We start from the raw sequence: 23,167 nt of genomic DNA on the forward strand, positions 1-23,167 counted from the left end.
TCGAGTAGCGGCAGCTTTTATTAATTTGTTTACTCATTCATTCATTCATCTAGTTCACAAAACCTACTACCCGGTCAATTGTAACAATAAAAATAGCAACAAAAACAAATTCACCTATGATTCGTGCACTATAGTGAAACATTTAGCGCGAACACGACATCGTTGCCTTTTTTTATATTTTATGCATTAAATTTAACCCTGTACGTTGCGGCTCTTAATGAGCGCATTCTTTCGTTTTAGTAGTTTTAATCCTCTTCGTTCTATTATTTTAAAAAACAAAAAGCCATAAAGGTGATTAATGTACTCGAGGCGCGTTTTCCATGGGACAACAAAAACACAGAGCTGTCTTTATGTTGTATTTTGTTGTCCCTCGGAAAACCGCAGTCCCGGGTGAATTCGACATGCTCAGCCTGCACCACCTGACTTGCACCCTCGTTCTTTGGCGGTAAATGTGTTCGTTGTTTTACAACAAGTCCAACCGCCGCCAAGGCTACGACCCAATGGGACCAACCAAACATCGTCAAAATTGCACCGTCATGGTGCCGTGCCTTTCCTCTATGTACGTTCGCTGTCATCGACTAAAACAATCTCGCATAAAAAAAATTAAAAAAACCCACATGATCGCGACGTGTGCGTCATTGGTTCAGCCGGGAATAATGAACGCACAAAAATGACGAGTACCGTGACGACAAACTCTTGCCGCTGCTTGATTGGCTCCCTTGGATCGTACCGTCGGCCATGGTCGGACTAAGTTTCAAACGGAGTATACTGTAACCTTGCGCATTTCATAGGCTACGCGTCCAGGTTTCCAGGCTAGGTGGCGCAAGCTACCGCCCGTTACAGAGGGTATACAGCCGTTAGCATCCATCCATCCATTCGTGCATTTTGAGGCTCTTTGGCTACAGTGTACTTTGGCATTCGCGTGTTTCATACATAGAGTTATTATAATGTACGCTAGAGGTTCAACTGGCGCTAGTGTCTATGCGACTTCCGGGAGGCAAATTGAAGCAGACAGCAACCAGTCTACTTTTGCGGTGCTCCTGTGCATTCCTATGGGAAAACGCGCGTGCATTTTCTCTCTTCGCCGTAAAATAACATGAATAACTTTTATTATTTCGGTTGTACCGGATAGTATGTACATTTATTAACATTGTAAAAGTGCAATTGCTTTAATTACAGCATTTTTCATTATCACTGAGCGATGTTAAGCTTCGCTATATTTCAGGCCCAAACCTATGTTCCATGGCAGGTATGTAAAGATAAGCGACGATTCTAAGCAAACTAACGATCGAAAAGAATGTAGAGTGTGTTCAAGGTTCGCTAGCAAATATGCCCGTCCGGTCACTCTATGAAAATGACTCCGTCGTGCATCTTTACGACGGTTAAAACACATCAAACATTCGAATGTAAGAAATAAAGTACGTGGACTGCGAAAGGTGTGCCTTTTTATTATCTCCTATGCCGGGCAGTTTTTATCGGGCACCTGTTTTCCGACTTTTCCCTATTTGCAAATATTTAGAGCGTGCAGTTGATGATTTGAACCCAAAACATGCATCTTTGCACATATTCATGAGCAGAAAGAATAAAGCAGTACTTATTTATTGCAAATCGGACTATATTACGTGGCTTTCAATTTATTTTGATCGCCTGCATGCACAACGAGTTACTTATTCAGTGTTACTGCGTAGTTCTTGCCGTCTCTCTTGGTTTTCCACATGTCCTTCGTTCGTTTGACACGTATATCCCCCATGGTGGAAAGCGCCGATGCCGTGTTCGCGCTAACAGTGTCCGACAGTGCACATAAATACATGTACGAAGCGGTTTTAGCACCGTTTTTCATGCCACGAATTTCACATAAAAACGCCGTAACTGACCAATTATTTCATCTGCGTGACTGAGAAATGTTCCAATGTGCCAGTACGTACGGAATATTTGTGATATTTGCTCTTATAATCGAGCACAGCGAGAAAATGCACTCGCTTTTTCCCATAGAAATGCATTACCGGAAGTCAATTTCCGACTGGTTGCTGTCTGCTTCAATTTGCAGCAGCACACTAGCGCCAGTTGAACCTCTAGCGTACATTATAATAACTCTATGGTTTCATATCTGATTTAAGCGGGCGGCCAACACGCGAGGAAAAGATATAAATGAGCTTATACACCAACTTAACTCTTTGAAGTCACCGCCACTGAGGCGGCGCTGGTGTCGGGACTGCGCGTGCACCGCCGTTTCACCTCGCGCGACTCTGGTGTGTGCGCAGGCGCGGTGCCCTCACACCACTGGGTCTGGGCAAACGCGGGGTCGTTCGAAGACGGCGTGTTGGTACATATACTATACCTGGAAGAATTCTTCGTAGCGAAGTCGCTGAACGTAGACGTTGGGTAGAGCGCCGAGAACGCTCAGGTAGGGGCTGGACGTCCACGGGGACCAGCCACCGTCCCGCAAGAGGCGCACCGCGTGCTCCGGGTGGTGCTTGGCAGCCGATTCGACGGCGCAGCTCGCGCGAGCCGAGAGCCTGCCGGTGCCCGAAGTCTCCAGGAAGAAGATCGAATCGTGCTCCGTACTCGACTCGTGCACATCTGTAGGAATGCAAGGTTAGTGTACAGCGAAGTATCGATAAAAATATTATGCACTGGCAGGTTTAAGAAAAAACACCTAAAATGAAGAAAAAAAAAGTAGACCGTATGTGTGACACTTTCTTTTTAACTTGCACAAAAAAAAAACAATGTAACACTATTTACGCCGTTAAACGCAATTTAGTTTGGGGCAAAGCCTCTGGGAGGAAGTGGCCCTGCTCTAAACCCAGCCCGGCGCTTAGATATCTAAGCACCGGCTCTCATTTGTTGGAGTGATGAATGACGCGTGAAATTTTCGATGTGAAATTGTTTCTCCGAACCGTAACAGTATTTTTATCAACAATATTTTTTTTTCTTTTATGTTTGAAAAACAAACGATCCAAATAGAGTCCCTATTGTTTCCAAAAATATCCCGGGATTGCCTTTTCGCTGAGGTTTCAAACGATACCAGACACGGTTGCCGGCTTTTGCGGCGTGCTCAACGAGAGTAGCTCGTCGAGCTCGTTCATTTTTATGAGTGCGAGTCGTTCTCCGCTCACCGAGGTGTTTAGAGAAAGGTCTTGTCAACCGACCATCCTTCCAGCAAATAACTTTTGCAAGTACGCGCCTTAAGAAGAGCTGTGCGGGTACCTGGCTTCGTCCCACGTCTAGCGTCCCACGTCAACTCTGTTGCTTGATCTGGCTCGATTTGTTCCTTTGCGTGTGTTGGTGCTGATTAAAGATGCTGGTTCCCGTAAAAGCGGCCCCGCTACTCAGTGAATTGTGCGACCGTTGTGACTGCAACCATGGTTTAATACCGACAAGGTACTTACGCCGGTAAAAATTTGCGAGTCGTTCGGCTGGAGGCAAACGGACGTTCGACTCGCACCAAGTTTGTCTAGGATATATTTTCCTGCATTTCGCTTCGAAACGCAACTAGCTCTCACGTTTTGCAGTGCATATGGCCTACCGAAGTGGATATTTTTACGTCGCGGTTTAATTGTGCGTCATGACGCTCACCCACCTTGCTGGCGGATGCCATGCAAAGGAAAAAAAACAGAAAAGCTCCAAAAAGGTGCGTATGTATATTGTTCATTTTTTTTGTAGTCCTCTCGATAGCTATTACCGCACATCGACATACGCTTGTATTTGACCGTAGCTCGTGCGCATGATGGAATGCTAGAACGCCGCTTTCATAATCGCGAATTCTGAGCGTTTTGGATGTTTTTAGACGGGAGCGGAATAGCAGACGAACGAAGGTGAAAACGGACGCCAACGCGCAGCTTTCGTGCCCGCGTTCTACGGGCATTGCAGACAACGATAGACGGTTGTGGAATAGCAGACGACACCGAAGGCTGCCTCGCGTCTGCTCGCACAATTGGCATGCGTTGTCAGACGCCAGACCATGGAGGTATGAATCTTCTGGAAGAGACATGACGCCACCAAAGGTGAAGCCGGCGGAGACTCCCGGTTTGGAGGGACACGCCCCCAACGATTACAAAACCAAAAGACGCTATTGGAAGGAAAAGACACCTAATCAGACACCAATAGCTTTTCTGTGCTTTTTGGCCACCCGTGGAGGCGTTCCCACCTCTACTTCCGGCTCATTTGAGATCTTCCCATCTGGCTGGCTTGAGCCGGTATTCACCTCCTTTCATTCCAGCCTCCATGCGCCAGGCTAGACGCACCGAATGTCGCGAAAGGGAGACACTGGGCTTCTTAGCCTGTTCGACCGAGCAGCCAAGCCAAGCCAGTATTATTGGGCGGGGTCACTGATCCATGGGCGGGGCTACATCGGGCCGTGACCTCCACTTAAATTGCGTCTAACAGAGTAAATATTGCGCAACTAAAAATTGTGAAAACATTACAAAAAAATATGTATTCAATCTGTACCCTTTATTTTATTTTTTTCATATCAGCGTTCTATCGGCTAACGACGCAAAAATGACCCCCACCCCCCCCCCCCTTTTTTTTGTTTTGTTTGCCTCTTATTTTACTGTTTTGAAAATGGTCCCATAGGAGTCTTAATAAAATATTAATGCTCATACGGGCGTGGAGGCGTAACTTGATAAACCAGAGAGTAACAAATGGATCTCAAGTTCGAATCACAGCACTCGACGCTTAGCTATTTGAAGAATGTGAAAACTTATCTTGTACATACGTGAAGTGTCGAAAGTGTAGCCAAGTAAAATGTAGACAATCGTAGCGAGGACCGTAGTCACAAGAAGCATTGATGTTAGGCGTCTAGGCTGTCCTGCCTGCATCTTCAGGCTTTCTTTGTTTTCCTCATCTCTAAATTTTGCATCATCGACGTCTTCTTTCCTCGCTTGGATGTACTTCTTTTTTTTTTTTTATTTACAAGCCACCCAAGAAGCAAAATCGCGTTGGCCGCGAGGCATCGATGGCCGAAAATTGGGTGTGGACAACTTTCTGTGGCATTTTCGACGAAAGGACGAGGGAGTGCACAGACCTGATCGGTGTTCATGCTCACCTCTGTACCTACATGATATTGTCGGCGAGCATACGGAGAGAAATTCAAAAAATGAAAGACGTTTACAAATCTCTGTAATGCGAAATTAGAGCGCAGCTCTAGAGGAAGAGGAGGGGAGGGTACCCTTCCTTTCCTCCTCCTTACACTCTCCTCTTCCCCCTCCTCCTCCTTCAGCCAAATTTAGCTGGAAAATTAATGCCACGTGACCTCAAAGACCAATTTAGCGGGGAAAATGACGTCACACGACTTTGTGTCACATGCACTACTGAACAAATTCAGTTTCTGCACTAGATGTACCGGGAAAATTGACGTCACGTGACCTCAACAGCTATTAGAGGGGAAATGAATTGCTTTGAGGTCATGTGACATCGATTCCGTGCTAAATTTAGCGGGGAATCGAATTGGTGTTAAGGTAACGTGACGTCAATTGTCCCGCTATAGTTAGCGCTTTTACGCCGACGCCAACGCCGCGAAACACGGAAACGGGCGCCTAAGAACTGCGCTCTAAAACGACAAGCAGATGACAGCGCGCCGGGACGTCAAAGCTCCGAGCTCTGATTAAAACGATTAGCGCGTAGACGGAAAGGACGTCTACGCGCCTTTGTGTCCATCCGTTGTCTCCTTCCAATTACAATGAACAAGAGCGTTAATCCCCAACCCGGCCCGTTCTGTCTGTATCACTACAGCGTGATGCGCCTTAAAGACCCCAGGCTAGTAGTCGTACTGCACTGGCTAAATTTCTTATCTTCGTCGTAAACCAATGTCGCCATATCCCTCAAACAGACAGACCTTACGCTGTCTAAACGCGACCGCCTAATTCACTTTGATTTTTGCACTCCCCGGCGTAAACCATCCTATTGCACTGAACTAATCGTTTTATATCAGACTGCGCTCGTCGAAAGCGTTCCAATGTGAGAGCCAAACGCCGGACGCCGGCGTTCCGCGTTCTAACGCGTTTGACGAGTACAGTGGATACAAAGGCAGCCATCACTAATCATTCGAACCAGGTCTCGGCGTTCTGACCTCCCTGCGCGCTCTAGTCATCTCTTCTCTCGCAGTGTTTCGTCGAAGAGGGCTGACTTTGACATACTATATGTCTATCTACAAAACGGAATACACCCGCGCAATCAAAGTGTTCGTCCTCCACACAGTCCGAGTGAGAATAGCGGGAAAAGCTAAAACATTATTTCGCATTTATTTATTTATTTTTCGTCCGCAGTACCTCTGACTGCCTAAACATATCTGGGTGTTGCATGTTTGGACAGAGTGAGCTGAATCAGCCTGAGAAGGGAGGCAATTTCCCTTGCGCTTTACATGAGAAATTTGGCCAGTGCAGTATGCAACTCGCGGCACTACTGGAAAATTAAAATCATCGAAGTGCAGCTGTGATTTCACGATAAGGAGCCTGTATCTGTTGGTCTGAGAACAGATGGCCAACGCTGTCTTCTTCCGACTGCTGCCATCATCACAATAAAACAAAACACTGCTTCAGCGCAGCGTCTTCCGCGGCGCTTCAGAGATGGCGCTAGAACATCACGGCGTTGATGATGCTCCCTTGCCCGCGAAATTTAAATGTCCAAGGTGGGCTCACAGGGGCAGCCGACATTTATTAACCAAATGTTGTTTTCATACTAGGATACGAGCTCCAGAAGTTAAGACCTAGGCATTTCCTTTCGACGGAATGTCTCAATAAAGCAAATCGGTGACTTCTTGCATGCTGGCACGAAATTGTAATTCAGCTATGACAGCGGGAATATAGCCAACCAGAGTGGCGGTCACTCCACTGTTGAAGAGAAATTTATAGGGCTGGGCGTATATTAAAACTTTTAACCACATTTATCGATTAATTAATCAATTAATCCATCTCGTTCATTTCCATGCATAATGTATAAAAAAGCAAAATATTTTTTTGTGATTTTGTTGAATATGTGACAAACGGCGCAATATAAAATTTGATTTTGAATCAACCTCAATGTGCAGTTGAAAACAGCTCCAAGACACTCGCGCTCACAGACTATTACTTCAGCTACATGAGGCCAAGAGGTTCGTTGATATCCTCCGGCAAGAGCGACCTCCTTTGATTCTTCAGAATAGTCTCTGCAGCGCTAAACAGGCACTCGAACGGCGTTCAAGTGGCCGAGCCACGTGTAACCTTCTGCAATTGCTTGGACTTACAAATTTCGTTCCTACACTTAACTTTAGAAAAAAAGTCAGCAAAATTTCGCCCCTCATACAGGTGTATTCGTCGAGATCTGCTTGGTGAAAGCGTTAAATTTTACTTTCATGTGATTACGCAATATTTTACCAATTAATGGTGACTAAAAAATTAATGGTGATTAAAACAGTAGTCAATTAATCGGTATGTTAATCGATCAATTGCTCAGCCCTAGAAATTTAGCCATTGCGTGACTACTGCTTCTTTGGCATGCTAACGTGGATCACGCAAGTGATACAGGACCGCATGCCGCTTCGGTATAGAAGTAGGAAAATTTAGTCTAAGGCCGTATTTTACCCGTATTTCTTAAGGGCGGACCAGGGCACCGGTTTATAATATTAAAAATAAATATTTGGTTTTACCGATTAGTCGTTTGAATTGAATAGCGCGGCTTCAGTCATAATCTTCCCAGGTTAAGAGACGACGGAGGTGAGGGGAGGGGGAGGGGCGATTGTTTTCCCCCTCCACCGTATTCGTTACATTAAATTTTCGAAACTTCTAGGGGCGAGGGGCCAAAATCTTCTTCCTACCCCTCTTTCGCCTCTCCTCCAGCCCTGTTCCGAATCCCTTGCGTGAAGCCAACTGTCTTTACAAACTTGAAGCTAGGAATGATGCTTAACACTGCACAGTTCAACTCAAAGCAAAATTCTCGTGCCTCTAAACAAAATTTTCATCACGAATTTGAGCGTTGCATACCTGAAACCGAATGCATGTTTTTTTGGTTTTTTTTATAAGCCACCGATGTTTGCCTACTTCAATGCTATCACGCGGTTCTAAAATGCGCTTCAAAGATTAGTGAACTCTGCATTTCTGAAACGTCGACGTTTCAGAAAGGCTGAGTTCACGAATCTCCTCTTCGTTTTTCCAAGCCAGTTGGGTTCGGTATTCTCAAAACTCGACATACCAGTTCGTGCGTTACGTCGCCGGTAAAAGGTTCCCCTCCTTTATCACAAAGTGAACAGCGAGACATTTTTTTTTTTTTTGAGCCTATACATTCCAATATTTTGCTTGTGTGCGCCGCGCATTAGCATGCGCAGTCGCACTTTTTTTTGCGGCATATTGAAGTAATCAGACGCATATTATGCGCCCGCAGCCAACACCACTTCGAATATGATTAAAGCCCGTGCACTAGCATTTCGACGTCCTCACAGCCAGATCGAGCAAAGACGGAGACTGCACATGAGAGCTCTGTCAGTGTTCGGTTAGGCAGGCACGTAGCCAGGTGGGGAGGGGGGGGGGGGGGGGGGGGGCAGGGGGCCCGGGTTCCCCCCGAATTCCTCCATTTTGCTGGGTCCTCCTCTCCCTCCTCCCCCTCATACCGCATTTTGTCATGGGTGGACCGCCCCCCCCCCCCCCCCCTCTCCCGAAACAGAATCCTGGTTCCGTGCCTGCGGCTAGGCCTAGCGTTCAATCATGGCGTCGATACACGCCGTCAGGCTCGAGGCCAACGGCTGAGTTGACGCCATTCAACTTTGATCACGATACGTGGAGGTAGAGGGGGATACCACGAGCTTCAATTATTTGAGGTAGTGCAGCCCGTACATGGGTAAATTACGTCCGAAATGTAATTTAATTACAATTGCAATTACTTGGCTTCAAAAGTAGTTCAACTACAATTACAATTACCGTATTTTCCGGACTATAGTCCGCACCCGGTGTATAGTCCGCAGGGGGAAATTTGGGGTCAAAAATGAAAGATTTTGCTTAGATAGCCCGCACCCGCTGCATAGCCCGCACCCGGTGTATAGTCCGCACCTGGTGCTTAGTCGACACGAAAATCTTCTGATAGACGTTTACAAATGACTGCTTTTTAGCTCACAATAAAGCCTATAATGTGCATAAATTCATCATTAACATACACTTTCCTGCACAAAATTCGTCACGTCTCGTCATAATAAACGATATTGAAAAACATAATTCCTGTATAGTCCGCACGCGTAGATAGTCCGCACAGCCAGAAATTTCAACTTTTAAACATGTATAGTTCGCGGACTATAGCCCGGAAAATACGGTACTACTCCGTGAAAAGTAATTAATTACAATTATAAATTCCTTTTTAAAAGTATTGCAATTACTTTACCATTACTTATTTCTGAGAGCAACCCGACTTGGGTCATATAACTTTAAATGAGTTGACCCAATGTATTAGGAGGCTTAAGCATCGCGGCATAAATATTACGTATTGTACTTCCCTTTTACGAATTTTGCTAAATTTATGAAGTACTACGTTTTTTTATATGTTTAATAAATAATATTAAATTCGTTTATATGCTGCAAGACGCTACATCGCTAAAATAAATTCGGGTTGACAGACTTTTGTTAGCCACGCAAATAAGAAATGCGACAATTAGTCTTGTATGGTTATTTTACAAGTGTTAATATAAAACCAAAATCCACACGCGCTAATACGACCACATTCACATACAGACATCATGTTATTGTAAATTATTTACACTGAGTTGAAATTATAATGACTCAGAAATACATGAGAACCGAATCGGGGCTCCCGAATCATTGGTGACAATATGCACAGGTGCGAGGTCAGTCTCCAAAATGCTTAGGCGAATGATATCCGAAGAGGAAATAAACTTGAAAATAATACAAAGATACAAATAATGCGCTTGTACTGGAAGGGGGGCGTACAAAACTGACAAAAAAACGAAAAATAACTTCATAGACAATGAAACTTTCCAACCTCGGCTGAAAGCTGAAGCTCAATTTTCTTTGTCTCAATATTTTGTCATGTTTACGTTTCTAGTTTCAGCTCGCACCGCAGATGGCGCTACACGGTGCCGTTGATGTAGGCTCCAAAGAGGATTGTTCTCAGCCCGCAGTGTAAGCAACGAAAGACAAACAACGCCAAGTTATTTTTGTTGTGCATGCGTGTGCGTGTCACCGAGCGCCAGGGCGCTTGTGCGAGCGCTGAGGCTTTCAGAGGGGTTCTGTAGGTGCCGCAAAGTCTTGCAAAAGTAATTGTAATTGTGCCTGAAATTTTGCAATTACTGGCGCTAGAAAGTAATTAAATTACAATTACAATTTCTTTTAACCGGAAGTAGTTATCAAAATTACAAATTACCCCAAAAAGTAATTAAATAATAGTAATTCAATTACTGTAATTGAATTACTACCTAAGTATGGTGCAGCCACAGCCCGGCGAGTCGGCATTTTTCCCTCAGATGATATGTGCTGGAAAGATGTATTACACATTTATAGAGGGAGAGAAATAAATAGAAACAGTGGAATTTCGGAATTTCAGTAACCCCTTCAATCTGGTCGTTCACCTCCCTAAGATTGCATAACGCACTCAAGCGAGCGAAGTCTGGCCCCCTCCCAAGAGATGGCCCTACCCGTGTCGTCCGTCCTCTCAGCCTAGCGAACCCTCAGACAGATGGCGCTAGCCACGAGGGGCGTTGCCTAGCAACCTCGGCGTGCGGCGAAGCCCAAACAACTTCCGTCTGGCGTCGCCGGCGTGCTTGCGCGGGACGGCCGAGCGGTGTCTGCCAGGTGCCATTCCTTTGTTGGGACAGGTAGCGAGCTCCCGCCGTTGACCGAGTTCCCGCATGTGCTCCCGTTGCCTCCGCCGGTGCCGTGCGCTGCTGCCGCTGCCCAAGTCGCTGACCGGCGATCTCGTCTTGTGATGCTCGCCGGACGGTCGCTCGCTGTGGTCGGGCTTCTGGAATACTGCGAGACTGCGCGGTGATCTGCCGACCGGTGCCGCTCGTAGTGTGTGCGTGATTTTCTCGTGGTGCTCCGTCGTACCGTTCGGATTGGCCCGGGGTGCGTGTGGAATACCGCCGGATTTCGTGACCGGATACAATTATCTGCCCAGGGATTCTTTTCGGTGAGTAAATGAAAGCCTACGAATGTGTGGCTCCTTTGTATTTATCTTTCGGGGCGTTCTGTTGGCAGGATGTTGAAAACTCTGAAAAAAAAATGGTGCTTTATTATCCGTCACGCAATTCAAGAGCAGCAGGAGATTGACATTTGGAAGAATGGTATAACAATTATATGATATCTGAAATATTAAACTTTTTGCAAATCTTAAGGGTGCAGGCGAGCTAATGAAATACTAACCATGTTGAATTAACCTGAGACTGGGGTAGAGAAGAAGCATCAAAACGTAGAAGGGACGTTTTGATGTTTCTTCTCCACCCCAGTCTCAGGTTAATTCAACATGGTCAAGTTTCTAATGCATTGCAGTCTGCCTCTTGTTGACAAACTGCTAAATATGCTGCTGGGAAGTTTTCAATAGTAATAATTACTTTTCTTACGTCGTTTTAAAGCTACGGACAATCTGTATGAACAGTCAGTCAATGTTTACAAGAATTCTAAGGTTGATAACATCAAAACGTTAAGAATGCAGCTATGTTATTGTTTTTTGTTGTCGTTCAAGCCCATTCCCTGTTTTATTATTATCATTATTATTATTATTATTATTATTATTATTATTATTATTATTATTATTATTATTATTATTATTATTATTATTATTATTATTATTATATTTTCATCATCCGACTTGCCGGATTCTGTTCCACAAGCCCATTGCGGCTTGGACAGACCCGTATTTGTACTCTGTTTCTGAATTCCTGTCTAATGAACTTTATTATTATTATTATTATTATTATTATTATTATTATTATTATTATTATTAGATTTATTTTTCGCGGGGTCAGAACCAAAGGTCAAAATATTTACTTTGGGGTGAATTTTTTTCTCCAAAAAGATTACTACGGCAAAAAAAAAATTCTTTCCGCGAGTAATAATAATTAATAATAATAGTAATAATTTCTTCATTTAATGCGCCCAAAAACAACCACGCGGGTCTTCACCTTGGCGCACACAAGACAAAAAGAAGAAACACAGCACACAAACCGCTTAAAATGCACAAATTAGCATGACTACAAATAGGACGCACACTTCACACAAAATGTAATAGAGTTTCAATTTTCAACTAGACTTGCCAAGTTCCGGCGAAAAACTAGGAGATCAGTGAAAATTTCCAAGCTTATGACCTTAGAAGAATCAATCATGATGTGTGAAAGCTGTCTGAATCCTAAAACGAGTGTCAGAGAGCCTGAAATCTCCACAACAACTCCTTGATAACGAAATGGATGCAAAATCAACATAAAAATACCACACAAGCTGGCAGTTTTTAAGGGCTCTAACGATTTTCTCAGGGTATGTACTTTTTCATGTTTCGTGATTACGATTAACACTATCATTATTATATAGCGAAGAGAACCTCAGACCTTAGAAAGTCATGACGCCCTTCAATGCCGAGAAGTTATCCCAACAAGTTCAAGTGAGAAACCACCACACTCAATCTATGTCACCAAAGAAATATTGGTCACACACTAAAACGCACAGATAATGCTTATTGGACGCCTCAAGCAGTACCACAATATGGTTTGCAGTAAATCCCAAAACCTATTTTGTTCAAGCTTTCGTCTTCCAGCTTCACCTTTGAAGCTTGAGCGGTCTAATGTTGCGTGCGTCACGGAAGAAAGCAACGAAATACGTTACCCCCTACGTGAAAAAAAAAAAAGAAATGAAAGCGTTACAAACCTACGTTACCTAAAAATAAAAGGAACGCGTTACAGTTCACGTTTAAGAGTAACGCACGTTACTTTTGCGTTACTATTTATTTGGGAATCAGAACATTTTACTGTTCTGACATTACAGGCGTGCATAAGCGCCATATTTCAAGAAACATTTAGTCCATGCACAAACTTACCATGATTGTCTTATCTTTTTTGCGGTTTTGATTTTGAAAGCATGTGGGTTGAGTGCAAGAATTCATTTAACTTGGCGCCTAAAATGATAATACGAGTAACCTAACCACGTTACCCCTTACTCGAAATAAATAAAGTACGTTATCCCTTACTGTCTTGAAAAATGCAACCAGTACGTTACTACGTTACAAAAAGTAACGCGTCACGGTAACGCCGTTACTACCAACGCTGGGGTTGGTATAAATGTATTCATCCTTGAAACCGCGCGTTACGTTGCGCTCTTCAAAAATAGTCTGAAACATGGTAGCATCATTACTCCTTATGTACCTCTCGACCGACTGCCATTCATCGTTCTCTTTGTGCATTACATTGTGCCCTATTTTCCGCTGCTCCGATCATTACGAATAGTTCCACAGTCAAGGCATGAAACTTCTCCGTAAGAAGACTAATAGAGTTGGTATCCTGTAGAGAAGCTCTAACGATTCCATCCGAAGGTACCAGGGACCTTTTGTAGATCGCATGCAAAATTATTTTTGCTATGTAGAGGAACCCGGTGTCTACACTTCGATCTCGGACTGAGTACGCTACCGCAGGCCCCTCAAACCGCTGGGCACGATTCACAAAAAGTATATAATATTCCGTCTCGCGTGTCACACCGGCATTCCACGCTACAAATGCATTCAGAGCAGAAAGTAACTTGATAATCGTAGCCCGCCTTCTCGACCCATAATTAAAGCTTAGAGAATTTTTCATGCATGATTATATATGCACATATATTTGTTTCTTTCATCATTCTGGCTTTTCTCCCAAACCTTCTAATAATTGCGATGACTGTATGTTTACACAACCGGAAGTTAGTCAGCCTCTAAGGGGCCCCTAGTGTATCAGATGTAGGTGAGACATTTAGCTCGTGCAGTACAACCGCAAGCCTGGGGTCTTTAACGTGCACCACGCAGCAGTGATACACGACCGCGCGCCGATACGATGCTCATACAGATCGAAACGGGCACGGGTGGGGATAGACCGGTCTCACCAAGTGTTCGGCGCATGCGTGCGGCCGCCATAACTTTAGTTCACAGGAGGCAAGCGGCAGCGCCCGAGACGTCTCGTGCTCTACACTCGCAGAGCTCCAGCGAGGTTCTCGCAAGTGCAGGAAAACTAAAGTTCGCTCGATGCATGGCGCTAGCCCACTTGGCCACCGATCACTTGTTGTGAGAAGGATGTACCAATAGACCCCAAACAGTAACCCCCGAGTGGGTTTTATCAAAATCGGGGAAAACAGAACTCTCCGAACTGGAGTTGTCGTCCAATAGGAAAATCCCAAGCATAACGGAAAAGGGATCTTTATCTGCAATTTTTGTTTAAAGTTCACCAGGAAAACAGTCCGCAATTAACTGTCCGCGAGGCTTCTTCTTTCTTCGAGGACCACACCCCTTACCTAGTTTTTCTTCTCTTATTGCTACCAAAACTTTTTTTTTTTTTTGGAAGGGGGGGGGGGAATTGTGTCAGGTATAGTTCTTTGGAGCTTGGGGTATTCCACGCTCGAGTCCTGCTTTCTGCAACATAAGCCCCAATAGGCGCCACACTTTTGTTTAGCGCCAAAAATTGAGACTGAAGAAGAAAAAAATACCGAACCTGTGGGAAGAAATGAGCCCCCAAATAAAATACCCCAAATTCGGAAGAAAAAAAAAACCCAAAACACGAAACCCTACTTATAACACACATGCGAACCAATAAGCGGACTTGGACGGTACTCATTGCAATTCATCAAATTACTTCTACTCGATTACTTTTTGAAGTAATTTTGTAATCATTTCATTGCGTTTATTAGCAAATGATCACCAAAGTAATCTGAATACCTTTGAGAGTACTAATTACCCGTAACCGTTACCCCCCCCCCCTCTCTCTCTCTCTCTTTCTCCAAATGCCCTTTATTTTGACGACTTCCCTACCAAGAAGTCCTCGAACCGTATGTCTCCGACAGGAGGTTCATTTACCAAAGTTGGTGGATTTATCGGAAGTACCTTATCCTTATCCAAAACAGCAGAAAAATCTGCGTAATCTAAAAAGTAACGGTACTTAAGTGCCCGTCAATAAGTTTTCTTCTTGAGTAACGATTTACGTAACCTAATCGAATGTTATTTTTTTTTAACCAAGAGTAATTGTATTTGCAGTTGATTACTTATTGTCGACTAGCGTGAATAAAACTGCAATTAAGTCATCGGACATCATTTTCAGATGGTAACTTATGTGCGACAGAAAACTTTCAACGTGCTTATTGTTAGGCCGCAGATTTTCAGGTGCTTATTTACAAGAGAAATCGGAGGATGTGTTGTTGTTGTTTTTTTGTGTTTATTTACTTTTGAAATATCGGTATATTTCGGTCATCCGTTTCGGATGACCGATAAAAACATGTGAATATCGGTTCAAAATTTCTCAATAACTTAAGTATTCGACTCTAAGCAAGAAGGCCTTCGACAGGAACAGTCTTAGCTGGAGCAAACATTTCCAAAAATCGGTATTTCTCGGTTTTAAACGATATTGTGTTTCATCGGTGTATTTTGTTTTAACCGAAATCATATTTTTGTTACCTATAGATGTTTCTCGGTGATTTTGGTTAAAAGGCCGAAAGTCTACGGCATACTTATTAACAACTTCATTGTGCATTGCTCGCCAGAAGTGTAATGATTAAAACTATCATCCCGCTCCCCTTTCATGTGTCAGCATCATGTCGTTTAACACCTTGGACTGTGGTGCAGGAAACAAAAAACCTTTTGGTCGAAGGAACAGACACTGCCTCGGGTGTCTCATGTGTCACACGGCAGGATTATATACCACCAGCTAACTTGCGCAATTACAGCATTTTCACTAATATGAGCAAAATCTTTATAAGCCAAATGATTTGAGAGCAGGACTGTATGTCTTCTTTTCACCTTCTGTTGAGCAGTGTTTCTTTCTTGCAGTTTCTCAGAAAGGAAAAAGGATATTCGGCGGTGAGGACGACATGGTTTTTGAAAAAAAACTTGTTTACATCACGTCATTGTCATTCTGCTTTGGGTTTCAGTGATTCCATCAATATGTTTTATCAGTGGTCGTAGTCAAAGGAACCCTTTCAACGGATGCGTTCAGACGCCAGATCAAGGCAGTTTCTCACGTTGAACAAATGCTTTCTGGAAACGCGAGCTAGGATTTATACGTATTATTTCCAAGCCATTGTTGGATCTCCACTGGGGCGTGCCAGATGGCCGTCGTTGGTTTGGCACGTAAAACTCTTAAATTGGAAAACCAGCACCATGGGTCTGCATCTATTCATACGCAAAGGCGTCGGCGGAGTATCGGGTATTGTCATAGAAGGCATTGGAACGGTCCAGTAGAGTTCCCTAGTTAAACAATAATTCTCAATATGGATTAAAAGCAAGTAAAAAAGCCGGCGAGCTGGTCAATAAATTCTATACCTCCAACTCCTAGGGGGCGAAAAAAACGAACATATACAGACAGCGCCTCAACTTTGTTTAAACGGTGTGTTTGTATGTCCATTTCCTTTTATTGCCTTTTCTTCGGTTCAAAATGAAAATGTCAACGCAATCTCTTTTTAATTTTTGTCAGAAACATTGTTTAGGAAAACAGCTCAAACCTTGGGCAGTTTCATATGAAGCCTTTGTGGCTTTGTGGGCGCCTTTTCGAGTGCATATTGTACCAGACGTTATTGCTTTTCATATGTGCAATTTTTCACGAAAAGTAAGAATTTCACTGAAAAAGGCTTTATAAATTGACGCGAGTCCTTTAGTTAAATCTATGTGACTCGTACACTGAACTCTTCCTTCGTTTCATGAAAAAAACAAAATGCGTCTTGGCGCGCTCCACGCCTTTCACGACAAATCGAGCGCGCCGGCATTATTGAAGCTCTGGATTATGCCCTAAATAGGTCCAAACCGGTTCCTCCGCGTATTTCTTAACCGTGACAAATGAAGACCCCGAACCAGCCGAACGAAATCAAGCACCACGCCACCAATATTACCTAAAAACCCAGAACTGCGCCTTTTCTCCCCAACCGTGATCACTGGATGGATGGATGGATGAGGTTGAACCCTTTAAATCAGGCGGCAACTTGCGCCACCTAGCCAGTGTTTTTTTTTTTTTCTTGTTTTTTTTTTACATTTATTTAAAATAAGGTAATATTTCTAGAGCTATATAACTCTGTAGAGAGATATATGACACTAGTGGATCTACGTAGCACCGCGTGGCGGCCTAGCTCGCGTCAGCATCGCCGGCAGCGCGTCTTGCAGCCTCTCACAACGAGCTCGACGCTAAGCACACGGCTCGTCGAACTTTAGCGTATTTTGCCGCTTGAAGCGGGTCTGGGATCTATGAACGACTACGGCATTCACGGGTCTTGTCTTCCATGTGGTGTCGACGCCACTCGCGACGCCAGTGCGACGCGTCCCCATTCCGAAACGAGAGGATGCGTGCCACTATCCGCGCGCACACCACGTGATCGCTCCGTACGTCGGCGAGAAAACGTCGGTGAAGAGCCGCGACACCCCCCTGGAGACAAAGAACTCAGAGGAGGACGCATTAGCCTCCTGACGACAAGCGGGCAGCTATTAAGTGAGACCGAGAAAACACGGTTTCACCGCAGGAGCTAGCTGCGGCGTCTCCGCGTCGCAAAGTCCAGTGTGCCGTGGCCTCTATATACAATGCCTCGAATTCAGAAGAGGGACGTGCGATGTCACCCCCTTTGTTTTTGTTTTTTAGCGACAGAAACTCGTTGGAAATTGCACGACCGGGACGGGGTACGTGAAGTGCGTGCGTTATGCGGCTAGCAGAGTGTTACGTAAAGCCCGTTGCCTTTGGTTTGCGACTATATTTAAACTTTACACCGTTTACGTGGTCATTGTGCAGCGAAAACGATTATTCCTCTTAAACGCTTTGTTTCAGTGACAATTTTTTTTTTTTTTACTTTTCTTGGTGAGTGTTCAGTACTTCGGCAATGGAGCCGCAATTAGTGGTGTTGATGAACCTGAGAGAGTCGAGTTGCTAAAAATAAAGTGGGAGTGTTGACAGCTACGCGCGCGTCCCACTATCAGCGCGCTGGCTTATGGGCTTGTAAACTTTTGTTTTCAGTTTTGTCATCTTTACTTGTTTACCTTTGCTCGATATCGTTGTGTCATTTGCTTGTGTAAAACGTCTTTTATTCGCGTCTCGATTTATTTTTGTAAGCTGGCTGCATCAACTATACGTTGCAGAAGGCACCTGCTTTTAAGAAATAATATTTCTACTCTAGTGGTGATGAAACAGTTCAGATTTAAAAATAGCTCATCTGCTATGAAAGGAGAACTCTACTGCATACGGACTCAGTTTATTTGGTGATGTTAAATTCAGCCTCATGGATATTACTTACACCAGAGGATAGAATGCACAACATATCGGATATGTTTTCAACGACCGTTCCAGTTTTTGGATGGTTATTGATTATTTGACAAAGATTGGTTTTTAGTGTGAGTTATTGTATTATGTACAATTCCTTTGTTTTTATCCATCGTTCCCTTTTATCTTTTAATTCTACTTTCTGCGGCTGCAACATAGACAGCCATGAATTATTGCTATCTATGCCGGTGAAGACCGCCAGGCCATGTAGCCTTACCTGGCATATCACTTCTTTCTTTATTTTCATCTGCAATATTATTTATAAAATTCCGTCCTTGCTGTAGTAATTTCCAATTTTTTTTTTCTATGAGCATTTTACTTAATCTAAAAGACTAACGAGTTTATGCTTGCTTTGGCCCCATAATATGTCATTATATCTCCATAGGCCGGGTCAACTATCGCCCGATCAACCTTTAATCGAATATGATCAACTGGTTCCATTTCATTTGTGTCGCATGTATAGTCTTTCCTCGTGCCCCTTTTAAGTTTACTTCCAAAATTCAACGTCTTTATAAAAATTAAACCGCAGTCAAGGTAGCCAAGACCTGATTTGTCAGTAAGCATAAAACACGCCAGCAAGGAAACCTTCTCTTCCACATCTCGTTGAAAAAACAATTTCACGGTATTCTGCAGATCTTTTAGGCTTCCTGCACGTCACATGAACTGCTAGCTGTTGTCGATTCTTAGGCACAACCGCCTAATTCAATTGTAGTATTTGATCGCCTCGTGAATGACGTAGAGAATCATAGCCTCATTTTATCCTCAGAGTGCGACTGACATCAATGAGCATCTGGTTCAATGATATCACACACCCAATGGCCAGTCGCTCCGAACATCGCAGCGGATAACATATAATAAACAGGAACATGCTCCCAAACACCCACTGCTTCTCTATTGTTACCGCACCGACCTCAACCCTCCGCACGCCATTCACGGTCGGCAGTAGCAATCACGCCGTAGCCTAAAAAAAGAATATCGCAGTTACACGGCGTCAAGAACAACACCACATACTTTAAACTACTGCCAAAGAACAGTGTTGGATGGACAACAGTAGTCAAACCGGCAACCGAAAATAAAAGGCCAAATAGAACGGGCTTTCCGAATTACGCACATACAAAATCTTTCGAAAGGACCTCTGGTCAAGCGGCGTCCGCTCTGCGCAAACAAGGCCACGGGCGGCGCAAGCGGTATAAACAAACGAAACAACAGAGCTACACGAGCGCACGCGCGCGCCAAACACAAAAGCGCGAACGGAGCCGAAGATTCCCCCTCTAAAAAAAGACGTCTTCGCAGCCCTTTTCTTTTTTTCTCGCCCAACTGCCTCGTAACATTTCACGCGCTCTCGCGGCGCCCATGTCAGAGCACGTTCGCCAAGTATACAGCGGGCAGTCCGCCTCACATGGGCCGTGTTCACGTCGTCACGTACCATTGTACGCTGCCACTGGCCGATGCCATTGCAGGCTCGCTTCTTTTGGTTCAACGCAGCTCCAGAAAGGTTTTTTTTTTTTTTAAGTTGACAAGCTTAGTGGGCCTCCGTAATTGCTGCTTGTTTCCAGAGGACGGGGGGTGGGGGTTGACCCCAAAGACCCTTCAATCCACGCGCGAGCGGGCGAGGACATTGGTAGAAGCCGCGGCACTGGGGATTACACCTGGACGCGGGTGGACTGAGGGGAAAAACCCGAAGCAAAAGCTCGTGTTTTCTTGTTTGTCCTACGGCGATGTGTCCTGGTTGTTCGCGGAGCTTCCCCGGTGGCTGGCGTCCTGTTGTGTTTGTTTCTGGTGGTTCGTTGGAGTTGTTTTTGCCGTGTAATGGACACAAAGCTGTTCTCCCTTTGTTCCGTTCTAATCGTGCTTCGTCGATTGTCATTGGGCACTGGCGTTTGTTGACCCGTCTTGTGGGTATCAGGAGCGCGAAAAGAATTTTAACGATCCGGCTGCGCTTCCTCGCTCAAGGTCGAGGATGCGTGGACCATGTCCAATGAATGAGATGCGCTTTGCGTCTTTGGTTACTCTGTGTGTGTGCGTTCTGTTCGGGCAGAAGAAATAGCAGCGACGATGTTAACGTTTGTCTTTTCGCTGAATGTCTACTTCCATCTGTGTCTGGGATGAAGGACCTGTTCACCGGAGGAGGTTGTCATAGGACACCAAAACAACTCCAGAAGTCACTTTGCGGGCCGTGACATTAGAGAGTTTTAAGGAACGGTTTTTGCACATCAGACACGGTACGATGGGCCCTCAGGTACAGACTGTACATGTGCGAATCTTCAGCGGTAGTACATGCGCAAATCGTACCGGAGGGCCCATCGTATGCCATATCGGACGTGCAAACACGGTTCCCTGAAACTTCCTATTAAAGACGCTGATGGTCCCAGAGACGTTATGTGAACTTGAATAATTGTCACATGCCCTTGTGTCTCAGGCACAAACACGTGAAAGAAGGAATATAATACACGAGGAGTAACAAGTTGCACTAGAGGTTGATCTCACACCTAGGAACACATCGGGAGGTCGTTGGTGAATACGGTGAATGATTTACTTCATTTCTTCCATTTACATCCTACATTTGAAACGCTCCCTTGCGTGAGCTGACTGTGTGTTCCGATTCTACCAGACAGCAACAATTGAAACGTTTCGTCTGAACCAAAAGCGACTTTCGATCTCGAACGAGCGAATATTATTAACGATCCGACGGGTGCCATCCCGTCGCGGCGCGCCCCACGATCGCTCTGCGGGGTGTCGCCGCGGGAATTCCAGACACCCTTCGAGGTCGTTCGTTTGGATTGCGCCGAACCGACGACGTCGTCCGCACCATAGAACCGACACATATTGAGTTCTACCCCTACAAACTGCTGCAGTTGTCCGTCGCCGTGCACCTCGTGTGACAGCCACTGTCCCCGGTGTCCCGTCGGTGCTCACAACAAAAACCTTCCCTGTCCAACGACGAAAAATGAACAGCAGGCAGCGAAGCGAGGCGAAGTGACTGGCCGAGCAAATCTTTGCTTACTCGCCGCTGCACAGCAGGCAGCCGGCAAGGTACGCTTCGCTCATCGCACTGCCCCGAGGCACAGCGCTCGAGGACCGCGCCGCTTACTTGGGAGGGACCGCCCAATGGAATGTGGTTCCTCGGCCGCCGCCGAACGCTCGCGCCGGCACCGGCCAAATTTCGCGGACGGGATTTATGAGCTTGCCATAGGGTTCCGTAACTCCCTCGCCCTCTTTCTCCCACACCCCTTTCCTTCCTGTGTGTGTGTGTGTGTGTGTGTGTGTGTGTGTGTGTGTCTGTGTCTGTGTGTGTGTGTGTAGTCGTGCGTGCGTCCGTTTAATCGTGGTCGCTTTGCCGCAATGGGATTCCGCCGCCAGGCTCATTTGAATGCTTGGAAATCGGCGACGCAATTGAGCTGCGAGCGGACGGTCCGCATACCGGCGTGCAGTTAAAGAAAGAGCGCGCGGTGAACACGAATTATGCGAAGGCTGGTCGACTACCGAGAGCACGTCTTTTTGGGGGGGTCAAGGACGCGAGCTTCGGGGAATGGGAAGGGGACTGACCCTTAATTACACGTCGTGGGTAATTCTTTTTTTGGAGCGAGAGGGTTGGGAGGTGTTTGTGAAGGGCGCCACAAAAAGTATACCGGGGGAACGGGTTCTAAGTTCAAGATGGATCCCCACCTGTTTTGTTCCTGCAGATATCACGCACTCAAATTTAATTTATTTTGTATGCTTTTTCCTTCATCTTTTTTTTTTTTTTTTTTGCTTTTGGCTAAGATGGCTGGGTTACATAATGGGTTTAGGCATCGGCGTTCCTTCTGATATCATCTCTTTTCATGATTTTCGATGCAGTCAGTATATATATATATATATATATATATATATATATATATATACTCTCCACCTGGTATGTACAGCTAAAAATGGCCCCTGGGTTCAAGAAAACAAAACAACCATCTATCAGTTTTTGTACATAGTTCTATTTACAACTGTAGGGTAGGATGATTGGTGATTGAAGCGTTTTCAATCGAATTTCTTGCAAACTGAAGGTTTTTCATCACTCCGGGCTGTTGCATGTACTGATATGAAACTTACACCTCGACAACCTGCAACTGCAACACTTGTTTGGATGACATTCTGTGCCCTCCTTGCGGTAGTACCTTTGGTGGTGAGGGTTAATTTAATTTTAAGATATATAATTAAATAAAGGTACCTCGTTATTTTTCAAATATTTGAACAATATCTATGAACCAGAAGGACACCATGAAACCGCTTGTAATCACTTAGGACCAAAGTCTACAGCCCAAAGAGTGAACACCTGCCTTCCCCTGAAGTAACTTCTTTATTGTGGTCAGCAGAGATTTGCACATTAAAAAACAGGGTATGGACCAAAATTATAAATTCAATAACTTCCTCTTTATCATGACATATATTTTGTTTTTCTTTTCTAAGTTGTACGTGCACGTTTGGTACCGTTATATTTCTATTTCTTAATTTCACCATCGCTGAGTAAGTCTCTTCTATAAGGTTTCCCATAGGCCCACTTGTAGTAGCACTTATAAACTTCTCCTGTATTACTTTTTAACCACTTAGAAATTATTACATGCCGGTGTGCGTGACCATGCACCATGTTACGCGTTATTGACTTCTGTTAGCGTGATTATGTTTCCTTTTGTATTTTCATACAATTGCAACATCGTACCATTATGATGACATCCGTACCCCCCTATGTAATGCCCCCTGTGGGCATTTAGAGGT

The 23,167-nt window shown here is 44.7% G+C and overlaps 1 protein-coding gene across 1 annotated transcript in view; it reads left to right on the plus strand.

Moving 5' to 3' along the window:
• The first annotated feature begins 10,981 nt into the window (after positions 1-10,981).
• The window catches only part of LOC8027343 (protocadherin-16), a 223,240-nt gene continuing 211,054 nt past the window's right edge, over positions 10,982-23,167 (plus strand). Inside the window, exon 1 of the mRNA XM_029968511.4 lies at positions 10,982-11,103. The gene's annotated coding sequence lies outside the window, so the exon portion shown is untranslated. The remainder of the gene's footprint in view (positions 11,104-23,167) is intronic.

This window comes from Ixodes scapularis, unplaced genomic scaffold, assembly GCF_016920785.2.
Source record: "Ixodes scapularis isolate PalLabHiFi unplaced genomic scaffold, ASM1692078v2 PGA_scaffold5__190_contigs__length_132052651, whole genome shotgun sequence".
Taxonomy (NCBI): domain Eukaryota; kingdom Metazoa; phylum Arthropoda; class Arachnida; order Ixodida; family Ixodidae; genus Ixodes; species Ixodes scapularis.